The sequence below is a fragment of the Mustela erminea genome, chromosome 3 (genome assembly GCF_009829155.1).
Source record: "Mustela erminea isolate mMusErm1 chromosome 3, mMusErm1.Pri, whole genome shotgun sequence".
Taxonomy (NCBI): Eukaryota; Metazoa; Chordata; class Mammalia; order Carnivora; family Mustelidae; genus Mustela; species Mustela erminea.
The window spans coordinates 107,187,457-107,203,927 of record NC_045616.1 but is presented as its reverse complement, the minus strand read 5'-3'; the positions used below and the strand labels follow the sequence as shown (position 1 = coordinate 107,203,927).

General features: G+C 43.2%; 1 protein-coding gene across 20 annotated transcripts in view; it reads left to right on the top strand.

Annotated features, from left to right (window-relative positions):
- Nucleotides 1–16,471, top strand: part of TENM2 (teneurin transmembrane protein 2) — a 1,222,850-nt gene that overhangs the window by 794,233 nt on the left and 412,146 nt on the right. Inside the window, exon 1 of one of the 20 annotated variants that reach the window (XM_032337088.1) lies at nt 919–1,233. The exons of the other annotated variants lie outside the window; for them this stretch is intronic. The gene's annotated coding sequence lies outside the window, so the exon portion shown is untranslated. Of the gene's footprint in view, nt 1–918; nt 1,234–16,471 lie in introns of those variants that run through there. 20 annotated transcript variants of the gene reach the window in all.

Below are 16,471 nucleotides of genomic sequence, written 5' to 3'. Positions count from 1 at the left end.
TTGCCCAAGCTGACTTCTTGCCTAGATAAACTGACTTAACTGTGAGGTCCTGCCAAAGGTTGTTTCATTAAGCAGTGCCTGGGGCTTTCGCAAAGTGAAGTCACCTCTGCCTGCCAAGCAGGGACTTTCTAGCTAGACACCAGGGGAACTGCCTAGCCTTCTCACAACTCCTACAGAGGAGGAAGCTTCTGTCCTCATTCGTTCTCTTCTGTGCCGACATACTGTTCTTTCTCCCTGTGCCTAACATGCCCGGCTCATAATGTGTTGTCGAGCTACTGACAAGAAGGGAAGTGGTGGCCTGCGACTTGGAGAATTGTTCGTTTTGCTGAAGCAGAGACTTGGGGACAGAGTCATTGCTCTACTTGGCGAAATCAGTGGTCTTGCCATCTAATGCTGTAACTTGGATGGGGCACCAAGGAGCCTTTGTTGGGTGAGCGTGATTGCTCTGCATCTAGCTTGGAAGGTTAGTCATGTTGCCAAATGTGCCTTACTTCCCTTAACAGCCCATTCTAAATCAATCTTCCATGAATTCATCAAAACGGTTTTTTCGTAGTGCTTCAACTTGGCTGTTTCCATATCCGTGCTCCTGACCCAGGGTAGCCACTTGCCAGGCATTCCCTGAACTATTCTCTGAACTTTCCTCCCTGGAGTGTCGTCTGTCTGCTCCAGGGAAAGTGTCCTTTCCCCCTGGTTCATTTGCCATCGTGGCCATATTTCAATGCTCTCTTGTCTCCTAATAGATGAGTTAGGACATGCCTCAAAGTGCTCCTGTTTCCTCTGAAAGAGGCTGAATCTGGGAAGGGGGGGTGGAATATATGTGGGAATGGTTTAATTGTATCCATGAGGATTCTTAGTAATCAGGATGCCAGTGTGTGTTTTCCAGAGCCTAGAGCTGACATAAATAATGTAGCGTACCTCGCTTTGTGCAGACTTGCTGAGGAATGCTGATGGAGAAAAAGCCAAACTGGGATCTGAAGCTCCCGGCTCCCGGCACAGCCTTTAAAATCTTTTTATTGAGTAGCAGTTTTGAAACTGCAGCCAGGGCCTTGGCGGGCTGTGTATGCCAGCAGAAGCGGATGGAGGAGTCACTTTGGAGGAAGGCGCCTCACTTGGTTTATAGAGAAAGAGAATCTAGAGCACCTCGGGCGGCTCCAGCTAACGATTGGTTAATTTCATTTTGCCTTCTTAATCCCAGAAGGACTAGGACAGCTCTGTCCAGGCCCTGAGAGCCGGGTAAGTGTGCAGCTGTTGCTAACAAGATATGACTGGCCCCTCAAACATTGTTAAAAGCATCTTGCTAGCCTTTTAGAGCCTCTTGCCTTAATGGTAAGAGCCGAATGAGCTTGGCGGGACAGCTAACCCCAAATGAAGTCCTGCAGCTTAAACTCATTTAAAGGCAAAGTATGCACTGGGGAGAACAAGGGGGACCACAAACGCCACAGTTCATTTGCAGGAGGGAAACAAATGTGTCTTCACGTGGGATTTTTACAGGAGGTCTGCCAAGCCAAATTTCCAACTGAAGCATCTTCCAGATTTTAATTTAAAGTGTAACTCAAGCCCTGTCTGGGGCACCAGCCATATAAGTGAATGAAAAGATGGGTGGGGAGTAGAAGGATGTTAGAAATAATTCTCTGTTGCTCAGTAAGGGACAGGTTCTGGGCACTCAGTAAAAGAAAAAAGTCAGCTATTCTTTGCTTATACTCTGGTGGTTTAGAGAAGGACCTCAGGGAACATTTGGTTTTGTTTTTGTTTTTGTTTTTCCTTTTGATTAAGGCATTTGGGGTCTAGAAAAGAAGATGAAAGCAGGATCCGTTTAATTTATTTAGTTTGCCTCACAGACATGAAGCTTCAGAATGGTAAGTATCAATTATCTTCCTACGGGGTGGGGACACGCGGGGAGAGGGGTTCTCGAGCGGGTGTTCTGAGCAAGGACCTGTTAGCAAACCTGGGCTGTTGTGTAGCTTTGGCCAGTGGTCGGAGTTGATGTGTGGACCTGGAGAAAGCACTGGTGACAAGTTTGGTTGGACTGGGAAGGTCTGTGAAGCTTGTCACTTATGGGATCGTTCTTTCGCTCTTGCTGGCTTGGCAATAAGGAGACCTCACTTGGACACCTCGTTTACCCGCTTAGATCACGAGAAAAATGTAAAAATATTCAGATACTTACATCATGGAATGTGTGTATTTTTTATTTTTCCTTTTAAGTTGCTACATAGTTGTTCTGGCTTTTCTCTGCATTTAAAAAAAGTATGATCTAAATGTGTTTTATCAAATAGTACTTGGAAATTTTGTCTGTGTTATGATCCTCTGAATGTATTACTAAGAACTCTCAAACTTTTAGCGATCTGGTTAAACTGGTGGAAAAGAAGCACTTTTTTTTTTCCCCTCAGCCTCATTCCATCGTTTCCCAACAGTGCCCAGATTTTGTTTACCTGCTATTTTAAAGTCCTCCATCAAAATGTGTGTTCAGTAGACACGAGAGCCCCACACCCTCCTCTCTGCTTATGCAAATGCTTTCTATCCCTGATCAGAGTGGTTCTGTCTTGTTTTCCCTGTGGGTTTCTGCCATCATGCATAAGGGGATTGAAATGTCTTTCGTCTGAAAGATCTCCCTCGACAGTTCTCTAGCAATCCTTTCATTCTTCAGGCAATAGCAGGCACATCTGTGAAATGGGCTTGAGACCCGATGAAACTGGAACGCTCCGCTCTCTGGAAGCTTCTCAGTCATGCTTGCAAATCTTTGAAAAAAGTTGTAGCAGAGGTTTAGCTAAGGGGTTGTGTGTAAGTGGTTTTCTGTAAGCCTCAGTTGAGAAATACTTTAAGTGCCTCCCCCCTGCAAACTGATTGCTTGTTGGTTTTTATTTATAAGTGCATTAGAAAGAAGTATGTTTTAACTGCAGAGAGAAATACAATACATCTAATAAACAAAACTCGGTTTTTATAACCTAAGAAGTGACCTGAAGGAATGTGAGGAATTGATAGAAGGCTATGGTTCTCGGGTGCAAAGTCACGGCTTCATGTTTAATTTAACAAAACATTAAACATTTCATGTTTAATTTAATGAAACATTAGAGCACTAGGATTTGTCACCTTCATGACAGAATGTCAGAAATGTGGGATAGTTTCAGAATATATGTTCTTTCTGTAGAATTCACATATGACACTGGACCCATAGCTGAGAACCCATCCTTTTTCTAGGGTTCTTCCCCCCCCACCCCCGATAAAAGCAGGAGAAGCAAAAAAGCAAGTGAAACAACAAAAACACATTAGGCATGCACTACTAGTCTAGCTAATTTTAGGGGCACTATTAGCAGGCATTTAGGCAAATCTATTAACATTTAGCATCAGCACAAATGGAATTGCATTTCTACTTCTTGTGCTTCTGACAAAATAAGCACAAGGATCTTCAGGACAAGAAAAGAATGGGTGTCAGAACCACGTGTTCGGTGGTCAACTTTATTAAACCCGTCTGGGTTTTTTAATAACTATTCAAGAAAGTGGGGTGAGACCTTAGGAAAAATTCAAGTAAATCTATCAGTTTGACAAAGATTATTACCAATAAGCAGAGGCCATCTGCGTGGCTGGCCAGGATTTTTCTTAGTCTGGAAAACGTGGCTGGAGGCTGATACTGCTACTTTGCCTTTGGCTTATGATGGAAAATTTCCCTTTTTGTATTTCCAAGAGCTGAAATATAGATATGCCCCACCTCTCCGTCCATATTTTGCGGGGTTACTGGGGCTCGGTTTGCATCTGATGCTTAAAATGTTTCGCTCTTTCTGACAGAAAATTATACTAATGTTTGAGCAATGCAGGGGATTGCCAGTTCATAAAACACGTGTGTAGATGTGCACACATATGCATTTGTACACACACACACGCACACACACATAATACACAGGCAAACAAAAGCTCCCCAAATTCTGCCTCCATTCATTTGAACTCTCCCCTGCCCCGTCTCTGGATGCTGTAGGATACACAACGTGGTATTGTGTTTTGTGATGGCAAGAGCGCAGATACCTCTCATGTTGTTATATACTCAGTCTGAATGTGCGGCTTCCTTGTGTGCCTTGAAGTGGCTGAGACCAGATGCTTCAGAGAGATGTCATATTAATGCAATTCAGAGGAGCATATGGCAGGAGAAAAATCGTTATGACAGTTACTGACCTGAAGAGCAAGCAGCTTTTTTAACCTTTAAAAAAATTGTTTTAACTCCAATCTAAGTAGCAGCCAATACTTTATTTAGTTGAATATTTTTTTACTCTCGTGTGGGTTGCGTTCTGGAATGGGAGTGCAAAAGAGTGCTCGGGACTTCTAGAGAGCCCTATTCCCTTTGGGGAAGGAGTAGGGAGAGCAGGGAAGCCCCTGGTTGGGGCTCCTATTCGTTACCCACTCCCTGGAATTTCCTCTAGACTCTGGGCCTTTGGGTCCGGGGCTGAGATCCATCACAGTTTGGATCCAGCTTGCCTTGAATGGCCTTGGGTTGGCACCCCTGGCTTGTGCTCCCCACCCCTACCCCCAGCTGAAGTGGCCTGAACAAAACTCATGCCATGTGCTGTCCCTACTACCCAGAGGCACACCTAGCTGTCCACCACCCTCCCTGCTGCCTCTGTGACCTCTCTCTAACTTCAAGAGGCCTCTTTTGAGCCCCCTCTATGTGCCCGGGACTCTGACAGGCCCTGGAAGGAAAAACAAATGAGACACGACTCCCATCTTGAAGGAGCACCTGTCTAATGGAGGAGATGTGCTGACAAAAATGTGTAAAGCGTAGTCATGGGTGCTGTAGGGACTGAGGAAGGAGAGCCTTTGAGAGGCTGCCGTACCAGGTGGGTGCCGAGGAAAGGGCAGCTAGTCTTCAGACAGCAGGTCCAGAAAGGTTTCATAGAGGCTCTTGGTCAAGAGAGGAGCCTGGAAATGTCCCCTGGAAGACAGTGGACAGAGCCTTCTGGGCCCAGAAAATGGTTGACTTCGGGTGCCAGGTCCAGTAATGTTAGTATACAAGGAAGGCAGAGGATCGTACTAGAGGGATTAGCACAGGCCTCACAGTGAATGGCTTTCCACACCACCAGTTTGCACCAGCCTGTGGGAAGCCCAAGGCAGCTAGGCAGTTCGTGGATGGGCACACGGCAAGGACCAGCCACAAAAAAAAAAAGGAAAAAAAAAACACAAAAATACCAGCACACAGGTTTTGTGAGAGCTCCAATTTCCATGTCTAATTTGACTTGGAAAAAACCTTGTGCTGGCTGCCACTGTGTGGACCAAACAGTTAAATGCGAAGGTCCCAGATGGAGCCTGGGGGCTGCTAGCTTGCAACCTTTACGAACGGACAGCAGGTCCCCATAAAGGGATTTCATCCTTTGGCTAACTTGGTTTAAATCTGAAAAGATTTTAGAGGAGCTTTTACACAGCATAAACTGTCTTTGGAGAGAAATTGTCCCCCAAATTTTACAATTTCCAAGTGCCCCCACTTGAAAATCTGCTTTTGAAATAGGTGTTAAAGACCTACATTTGTTTACATCTGAACTTGTGTGTGTGTGTGTGTGTGTGTGTGTGTTGTGTGTGTGTGTTTATATAATGGTGGGCGTGTTTGGATTCCTCATGGAGTCAAAGCTTCTGGAGGTGGAAACAGAAATGCAGGTTGAAACGCCGACACACACAATTAGTCTGTCGCGGCTAATGAGTGCTTTTTTGCTTGGCCGCTGTAGTACATGGTGTGGGGATCTTTTCTCCTTATTTTTAATTTTTTAATTTTCTCACCAATAATTTAAGTATCTACCCCGTGGTAACAGCAGAGATGTTTCCACTTCTCATAGAAAGCCCTAGGGGGTTCCACGGGCTTGTCATTTGAGAACACAGCCCCCACTTGATGTTTACTTGGGGTGGTGGAAGGGAGTCTGGGAGGAATCTTCTAGACCTTCAGTGTTCTACTACTGCTTACCCCTCACCTGGCCCCAGGCCGGGAAGGGCTGCTGCTACTCTGAGCAGCGCCTCCCAGGAAAGACCGGTCAGGACCCCACCAGCTTCCCACAGGCTCTGCCTCCCCCACTGTCAGTGCTCTCTGGGAGTTAGGTAAGCACCAGGCTGGCAGCAGGGAGACCTCGGATGGGCCAGGGCTGTGTGGCCGCCTTTGAGTCAGAGTGCTGGGCGTCATAGCATTTGCTGAAGTGACTGAGCGCTCACTGTCCTCGTGTGTCTGTCTGAAGAGCGGATGCTAATAGTTCTCAACTCTGTGGGAATAATGTTAACGATGACCAAAATAAATTGTGACCAAGATATCAGCTCAAACCCCTGGTCCCCGACTTCTGTGTGTTTTCTGGGCTTCTGTCCTTAGACGCCTTTACATCTGGATGCTTCTCCGAAGCACCAAGTTCTGAAGGTCTAAGAGCCTATCGAAGCCTGTGTTGTTCCTTTCTCTCTGCTTCAAACTGAGGTGCTTGTGGGACTTGGCCCCTTTCCCTTCTTAGGTGCAAACATCAAGTCACAAACCAGCAAACAAAAGCATCTCCCCAAAACCTCAATACCGAGTAGACTTCATAGTAGTTTTGAGGGAAAGAAAGATTTTCCTATGCCAGAGGTAGAAAGAACTTGAAATATCCGATGGCCTCCTGATTTCTTACACAGTCTCTGCTGTTCAAGTGAGCTAAGTGAATGAAGATCTGTCCACTTGGTGCTCCAGCTCCCTGCAAAGTTCCCCTCTGGCCAGAAATTCAAGTGTTTGTCCCACTGTATGTCTTCAGAGCAGCGTGGCACCAGCACACTACTCCGCCCCTGCCCCCAAAGCCAGTGCCTTTGTCAGCATGCTGGTGGACAGAAGCCAATCTGTTCCCTCTATCCCGACACCCTCTGCTGAAGGAAGACAATCATATAGAGGTCGAGTTCCCTACAGATGAAATGATACTATTTCCCATCACCAACCTCCAAGCCAGAAGGGAAAAGTTGTTAGGTTTTTGTTTTAAATAAGAGTTTTTGTGACACATAGTACTGTATCACATATTTCATTATGCATTTCAATGTCCTTCCTACATGGATGATTGATTGAATGGCTGAGTCGTCAGCTATAGAGGCGATCTGAACAAAAGGTAGGAGTGCAGACTTGGACGCCCTACCCCTTACCTGCTGTGTGACTCTGCAAGTTACCTAAGTTCTCTGAGCTCTAGGTGAAATGAGGGCTAATCATGGTACCTCTCCGACAGGGTAGTAATGTGATTAAATAATTCATGAGAGGGCCCTTATCTCAGAACCTGGCATTTGCAGTTGTTCTTTACTCTGTACTCAATTTTATCATTTCATTTCATTAGTCCAAATTTCATGATCTGGCTTTTTCTTCTGTTTCCACAGAAGAAATTTAAGTTGATAGGGTACTGGGACTGTGGCACAGCCCCGGGCCTGCCTCCACTGGGTGGAAATTGGCATGCAATTACTGACACTCCTGGGGCACCTGGGTGGCTCAGCTGGTTAAGCCTCTGCCTTTGGCTCAGGTCATGATCCCAGGGTCCTGGGCTCAAGCCCCACATCAGGCTCTCTGATCAGCTGGGAGTCTGCTTCTCCCTCTCCCTCTGTCCGCTGTGTCTAAAAAAAACACAGTGCTCTCTCTGTGTCTTAAAATAAAATAAAATAAAATAAAAATAAAAATTATAACCCTCCCCTTCCATCTTCAAGATAGAAGGGGGCAGACCAGCTACCTCCCTCCAGCCTGGCTTTGGGGTTCGGTTTACTTCTCAGAAGTAATGTCCTTCTTGCTGCTATTTAGTAACCAACCCAGGCTGGCTCAGAATAACCAGAATTAGCTGAACCTTTTTTTTTTTTTTCTTCCCCAAGTACACTGTTACGGGAAACACAAACATTCAGAAATATCTCATTCATCTTCAGTGGCAGAGAATCCAATTGTTCAGTCTTGGTTTGAGTCCTCAACAATTATTGCAACTAAATTTTAATCAACAGTTTCAGTAACAATATTGAATTTTAAAGTTCCTAGCTACTAGTTAGAGCATGGCTTAGCTCGTACACGGGCAAATCAGTCATTCTGTGGTGATTAACATCTATTCAGAACAGAGAATGTATTATGGGTACTAAATTATCATAGGAATTAATGCAGTCTTTTTAAAGGGCTTAAAATATGTTAATAAATACAATATTCCAACACCTGCAGCTCAAGGAACCAAAGTCATTAAATTATATTTATTATTGCAGGGATCTTGGTGAGGGGAAAATAGTTTAATGAGCATGAATGAAACAGGGGTTCTTTATTTAAAACTTCGTACCTAAAGAAGCTGTTCCCTTTGAGGGGTTATATTAGAGAATCATCTGCTATACAAAAAACAAATCAGAGACAATAATTTTCTGGCTTTGGAGAATGAACGGGAGGGGTCCTCTGGGGATATGAACTCTCCACTGTCTTCCCATTGAAATTGGGATTTAATTCTCCTTCCCCTGCTGCTTCTCCAGCTTCTGTTTCTACCACCTTCTCACTTACAGTTTACCTAAGAGCCATACCCTCCTTAGAGTTTCTCAGTGGTACGCAGTTCTTGTCCACCTCAGGACCTTGGCACATGCTTTTACCTCTCTCATCATGATACTTATTTTGTGGCAATCCACTGGCATATTGCCAGGTTTTGTCCTAAACGAATTGTAATTACTAGCTATTTTAATCCTTGTAGCAGCCTAATGGACTGTGTCCCATTATCATACCCATTTTACAGACAGTGAAATGAGTCCAAGAGAAGTAAAGTGCCTTCCTTACACTAGACCCTGCTGACCTGAGGTACTCTCTTCATCAGAAAGTTCTGCCTCTTTGGAAGGTCAGCTACCATCATCCCACAGATCTCAGTTCAGTTGCTGACCCTGTCACGTTTATCTAAAATTATCCCTACCCCCATTTTTCTTTCATGATCCTGTAACCCTTTGCAGTGTGCACTAGTACAGTTTAAAACCATCCTGTGTGTATTTATTTTTAGGTGTCTCTTCCATTCAAGGAAGGTCCATGTCCTTGAAGGCACCAACTATTTTTGTTTGATGCTATATCCTTAGCTGTATGGAAGATACTGCCATTTCATAAATGCTGTATAGATACTTGTTTAATGGGTCCTTGAACTCCTATGTTCACCATTGGCTATCTGTAGCCAGAACAAACGGTACTTTTCATCTGTCCATCCGGATGGATAGTCTTTCCAAATTTTTTTCAAATTTTCAAAAAGGAGGGGCTCTTTTTATAATTATAGGTCGGTTGATTAAAAAAATGACACCCCAGCATAATCATTTCTATATTAAATCTGGACATTTGTACATAAAAGATTGGGAAATGATGATCCAGTGTAACTCCTATTTGGCAGGTAAAGAGAGAAGCCTGGAGGAGAAGCCACTTGGTGCAAGTAAGGGGCTGGTCAGGACAGTGATCAAGACAAACCCCAGTGCTCTTACAGGTGGGCCAGTGTGGTTTCTGCCCCCTCTGCCTTGCTCATACAGTCTCTCAGGCTGACAGCATCCAGAGAAACCCATCAAAAACAGAGAAGTTTTTTCAGACTGACTTTTGCTGCTGCTAAGAACACTGTGCTTGGCAGGTCGGGAGAAGTCGACTGAAGCTCTCGTATTTTTTTTTTAAATCTTGGGGGTGTTCAAGGTGAAAATTAAGTGTCTGAATATCCTCATGGTGGAATGCATTTGAAATGCTATTTCCTGTTAGGAAGTGGAAGAAGGAAAATAAACAAACACACGTTGCGTGGAATTAAAAATGGAGGTCCCAGAGCCACACATCATGCCCAGCCTGAGACACCAGCCTTACAGAAACTGCCTCATTTTCCTGGTTTGCCAACTTGTTGAGGACACACTCTGACTACTAAAACCCTCAACACCATGGTTCTTTACCACCTATGAGCCAAGGGCCACACCGAGAATCTGATTAAAGTTTTGGGCTGTATGCCCAGAGAAAATGAATCTATACAGACGTGAAATATTTTGCTGATTATCTCAGGGAGCTTATGGACATTCTTTTGTCCATTTCATGAATTTCTACAGGCCCATGGGTTCTAGTTTAAGAAGCCCTGGTAGCATATAATTATTAGTTAATAATAGTAGTATTAAGCTCTTATTATACATCAGATAACTTTATACAGAGGTAAACACACACATGCATATATACACACACACACATACATACACATATAAATACATATATGCATGCCTGCATGCATGTGTGTATGTATGTAAATTTTTTACTTAATCTTTAAGAATTATGTCTGTTCCCATTTTACAGTGAGGAGACTGAGGCTTAGAAAAGCTAAAGAAGCCAGAAAGTATTAGAACCTGGATTAGAACACAAGTGATCTGATTCAGAGCATAAGGTAGACCTTCCCCAGTTTAGATGTAATGCCATGATAAACTCCGTGGGAGAAAATAAAGGTTAAACAGGACATCTCCAGAGTGTCACCAAAGTCTACAAAGGACCAGGAATGTCACCTCTTGGTTTTTGAACTCCTCATGGAGAGGCAGTTAGAATAGTTTCGGGATATCTCCTCTTTCCAAGAACTGTCCTCGACCCTCTGACACACTGAGGGACAGAAATTCCAAGGGGTTTGACATCATTAATCCGTTGGGCTGGAACTAGTAGTTCTTGTGGGTTTATTATAAGCCTGTATTCAGATTATTTTCAATTTGAGAATGTCTATCGTCACATGGGCAGATGGGTCCTGTCTGAATGTGAAACCCTCAAAGGAATATTCAGACCAACAGGGTTGTCAACACACTTTGTAAGAGGCTATTAGTGTGGGGTGTGTTCAATTATTTCTTGCTTTTCCCAAGAGAATAAACAGTGACCCCATTAGAAGTTGCTTAAGAATGTTCCTTTGACCATTTTTTCCTTTTTCTTTCTTTTTAAAAGAAAGAAGTCATTTTTATGTAGGCATGGGTCTTCCTAAGTTAGAACTAAGACTTTCAATGGATATATATACTTCTAAGTTTCTTTTTCATTCATGGGGCTTATCTAGCCATTTTATCTTATATTTAATTTCCTAAAGCATCTGCTTTGGTCCAATCCCCTGGCTGAACACTGAGAATAAAGAAGTGAATCAGATAAAGCCCCTGGCTTCAAGGAGCTTAGGGTCTAGTAGGAGAGCAAGATACTTAAACAGATCGGTGTGGTGTGTTGTGGTGTGTGGTGTGGTATGCAAACAAAGGACAGAGTGGTCCGCTCATGTTGAAAAGGTTATGACGACCAACTACAAGAACAGACTGAAGAGAACCAGCTGAACAAAGTGTTTTCTGTAGAACAAAGATTCTCAAATTTCACTGGGTGTCATACGTCTCCAGAGGGCTTGTTGAAACACTTGGTTGGGCCCTAGCCAAATTTCTACTTCAGTCTATGTGGGCCAGGTCCCCCAGTTTGCATTTTTAACAAGTCCTCAGAAAGTGGTGTTTCTGCCGGTCCAGGGGACACACTCCAAGCTCACTCTCCTAGACCTTCCAGTGCCAAGATAATATAGAAAGTCTTCCTTCTCGGTTTAAGGCTCTTATCCTCCTAATTGGAAAATATTTCATTCTACTCTCTCTCTCTTTTGCTCTCTGTTGTGATTTTCCTTATCAACATTGTGTTTCATGCTCTCCTTTGAAATTTGAGCTCCGTGACATTCTGAAAGCTTTCCTTTCTTCTTCCCTTTTTTTTCTTTTTCTTTTTCTTTTTTTTTTTTTTTTAAGTATACCTGACTTTCACTTCTTACAGGTAGGAACAGCAGGATACCAGGAAAAATGATAGGCCACTTATATGAATTGTGAGTTGTATAAATTCTTATGGACGTAGGTCTGCAGGTGTGCCTTTATGCAGAAGCCAACACTAAACAGCATTGTTTCTGACAAGGTTGCCTGGCTGGACGTTTGTTCCAAGTTCAGATCAGTTCTTACATATCCTTAGGTCTTCTTAGATCCCGTAGAACCTAAATTGTGCTCCGGGGGGAGTGAAGAGAGAGTGTCAGAGGCGACGGAGGCACCCCACACAGCCTGAAACAGCAACAGTGCTACAGTCTTGTCATAAACAGAGTCACGTTTCTGGCTCAATGCAATGGAAAATATGAATTCATGTCAGAAAACAAGACCAAATTCCTACATTAATGATTGTCTCTTTTTCTTTATTCTTTTGGTCCATTTTGCACAGGAAATAAGAACCTTGCGGACAGAAAGATCATCATTTGTCAATCCTTTTACGGCAATTTTCCCAGCGTTCTTTCAGCTCTAAATGCTTTTAGTATTTGTCAGGATCCTATAATAGCTTTAATGGGAGGGGAAACAACAGCAAGGACAATAACAACTATTTGCTGCGTAGGAATGAATTGAGTGGCTCTCTCCTTTCTGGACCACAGTGCAAACGACGGCCGTGTCCATATGTGGGCTTCCACAGGCAGCTGTGCAGCTACTGTTTGCACTTAGACCTTAAGTTGTCTGTAATTTTTATGTGTGTAGGAATGATGCCAATTGAGAGAGAGAATGGACCAAAAAAATATTTAGCATCTCGGAGATGAGACAAGTCAATAAACAGCTTGATTACTAATTCATTCAGGAACAAAAGTAATGGCTTTCTAAACTGAAACGACCAAATCCAATAACTAACTGTTTGTCAGGGCAGTAATAATGGTATTTGTATCTCTTTTAATTGGCTTTAACCTTTCCCTTCATGTGTGCGGTATTAAAAATTTAAAGAGGAAAGTATTTAGAGGCATAGATTTACGGCACTGCGTGGATTACATGCTTTTAATGAGGTCAGGACAATAAAGCACCCGAGCAGAACCTGCTGCCCAGTGATGAATTACTCCCTTTTCCGACAGATAGACTGCAGCGGGTATGTGGGCTCACACGCACGCTCCCGGGCTGGTCTGTGCGGACCGAGGGACTCTCAGCCTTGCTCTGGAGCTAGCGTGGGGCGTCTCCAGTGACAAGGAGTGTGTCAAGAGATTTTCAAAATGCAGAGCCGCTGTGTAACACGTGAGAAAGCGGAAGTTGCCAGACAAAATGCTGTGTTCCCGTGTGACAATGACTGACATATGTCTGTTTATGTACAAGGAGATATGCGAGGAAGGAAGGAGGAAGGAGCAAGAAGAGGGGAGGGAGGGAAGGGGCAGCAATAGAGATAACTCAAGGGAACACAAAGCGGTGTGCTAGAGACAACTTGCACTGTCTCGTAGAACTGATCGTTCAACACCCTTGCCCAATTCCACCATAACCTTAACCTGAAATTGTAGGTGGTAAGAGTATTTACTCCACAGAAATCAGAAAACGCTTCAAATCAGAGCTGCTTATTTCTGCAGAGCTGATTGTTAAGTTCGATCGGTGTTTCACTGGACACATAACAAACCATCCAGAGTAGTTCTAGCCAGAGAGTGGGTTTACTAGGAGGGGGAGGCAAAGCATGAGGGTGGGGAGGAGGAAAAAGAAGACGCCGTTCCTCTTTATACAGATCTTCCTTTGTAAAGTTCCTTAAGCACTTATTTATCCATTTCAACATTGTGTTTTATTTTAAAATTTGCAAATATCATGAAAACTTTTTTAAAATAGAAAAATAGAATCAATCACTCTTACCTTGTAAGTCAGGTGCAAAGCATTCATACATGGAAAGGAAAAACAATGAAAATGCTAGGATTGAGTGGTCAGAGGACTTTAGACTCAGCCGGAATAGTGTCTTTCCATGGTGACAACTTCAAAAGCAGAAACACACACAAAGTGTTAACTTGATCAGTCCCTAAGAGTAAAGCAGAAACACACACAGAGTGTTAACTTGATCAGTCCCTAAGAGTGGTGTGTTTGCAGTCAGAACCCATCCCCCAGCAGATCCTAGTCAAGAAAGTCACCGTGGTACCTCCAAGTCTCATCTCTTCCCATTGATCAATTGATGCAAATATTAATATGGTCTTTTACCTAATCAACAGCCTAGAGTTGGCAGTCCTGACCTCATTAAAACCATGAAACACTACTACTGAAGAGAAAAGCACTCTCCTCTGGACAGCAGAGCTGCAGTCCCACTGAAAACAGTACCATCCACATGGGCAAACTGTCTAGCCCCAACTGAAGCAATGTTGATGCTTCTTTTCTGCTACTTTGAGCTGCTGAGTCTCTAGTCAGCCTCAGGAAGGGGCAGAGGGAAGAGACCTCCTGGTTCCCCGCTTCCTTTCCAAATCCCTGTGATGATGTCAGTTTTTCCATCTCTAGAATAGCCACCAAGTCCAGGTGTTATTTTTACCTGGGACCTGGTTACCTTTACATCCTAGGACTCTTACAGATGACAGGCCATTCCTAGAAGCCCATACCTGACTGTTTGTGAAAATCAGCGCTTAATTTTGTAAACCTCTCTTTGTTCATCTGCAAATATTTATGTGCTAGGCACAGAGTTAGCGATGGCAATATGGTGGTGAACACATCAGATGAGGACCTTGCTTTGGTGGAGCTGACTCCCCAGGAATCAGAGACAGGCATAAATAGGCAAACTAGCAGAACATCAGTGTAAGTCATGTTTGAAAGACCATGAAATAAGGGTGTGAGAGAGAGAGTAACGGCTACTTTAAACCCCCTACTCTAGAGGGGCTGGAGGGGAAATCGTTTCTGAGAGGGAAGCTTGAACTCTGATGTGATGACAGCAAGAAGCCAGCCATGGGCAGATCTACAAAATGTATATGCTACGTACTTGTTTATGGGGATTTTTTTCTGCTCCCATTGAAAGTACACCCACTTTTAAGACACAAGTCCAAGAAGCACAGACTGTAGGTACTTTCTTTCTTTATTGATAATTGTTTTCAAAATAAACTCCTGCAGTCTTCATTGCTCCAAATACTTTTGAAAAAACGTACAAAATCAGGATCATTTGTGTATGTGTGGCTGACTCTGTGTTCTTAACTATCCCAAAGATGTTCACCGGTCAAGGTAGCGGGTAGCATCATTTCCCTGAAAGAAAGAAAAATATAGGGCAGTCATATGTTGAGATGTCATAACCTATGACATCTCACAGTTGTGCATGTCTATATGATTTCAACAAAAAGACTGTGCATTGGAGGGAAATGTTTGTATACTTCTGACCAAGATGTATCTGGGTTCAAATACCAGCACTGCCACTAACTCAGTATCACTCTGAGCATGGGACTGACCCTCTCTGAAGGCTCAAGTACCCTCCCCTGTCACATGGGGATAGAAAAACGCCCACTTCATGATGTGATGGTGAAAAATTAAATAAGATCATGTCTATGAAGTGCCTGGGTCAGAGTAGCTTAGAGCATCCTTGTAGAGAAGTTTCTGGCAATGCTGCTGAACTGCATCTCAGCAAAGTGAGAATATCATTGCATGGGGACAGAAAGGGCTCATTCTTGTCTTCACTGCAGTCTTTCTGTTGGATGCAGAGCTACAATTTGGGTCTTAAAGTTATAGTATGTTTTCTAGATTAAGCAAGAAAATTAAGAACACCACTGTCATTTTTTTCAACACGAACCATAACCGTAGACAAAAGAGGCATTATCAGGTGGCACCCAGCAAGAGAAAAGCCCGTTCTTTTAATCCTTCGGTTATTTACGAGTCTTTTCCCGTACCCTTTCACCTTGTCTCTTGCTTCTTGTAGCCCTTTTTGGTTCTCCCAGAAGCACCAGAAATAAAGCTTGGAACTAACTGGTCAGAGTCCTTGAATCGCATCCTATGTGCAGTACAATTTATACAGCAAAGTGCATTGCCTCAGAATAGAATTGTAAGGACATGCATGAATGCTGACTATATTCCTAGGGGTAATGGAAGCTGCATCTGAATATAAAAATAAAAAAAATCAAAAACCTTGGAAGAAAAACAAACATGACAGAAGCAGCAAGATAATGTTTTTATGTTTTCACCTTTAATTGACTAAAAATATCAATACAACATATTCCTTGGACAGTCTCCTCGACCCCCCTCCCCTCTTTTTAATGGGAGCACAGAGGTGGTTGGGAGGAAGAATATTCACTGAATTGATAAAACAATGGTTTCCCCTGGGAAAGTGCAAGTAGAGGGCCAGAAACAGCTTTTTTTCTTTTGAACCCATTTGCATTGTTTGATTCTGTTTCACACCAGCCCGCGCTAGCTTTTAAAATTAAGACGCTACCTTTTTAAAAACTGAGGAGGGAGAGAGAAGAGTTACTTTCTATCTAAGATAGCTGCGTTGTTTTTAAGTAAGTTTTATTAACAAGTAACAATTACTTTTTTATGATACATTTAAGATAGTGAATTATGAATGACTGAAAATCCCCTCCAGCCTAATTGAGAACCATTATGTCTGGTAATTGCTACTGATTTCTGCAAACAGTCATTTTTCTCTGGCCTATTAACATAATTTGAATTTTTAATTGCCCTTCATAATTGTCTATTGGAGTTAACAAACAGTCCCATTCACCAAAGGGTTTCAGACCAGGCCTGACCCCCTGCGAGCTTGCAGTGGAGACATCTAAGACCACTTGAGGACACCATGAGGAGTTTGTGGACTCTCAAAATTGAG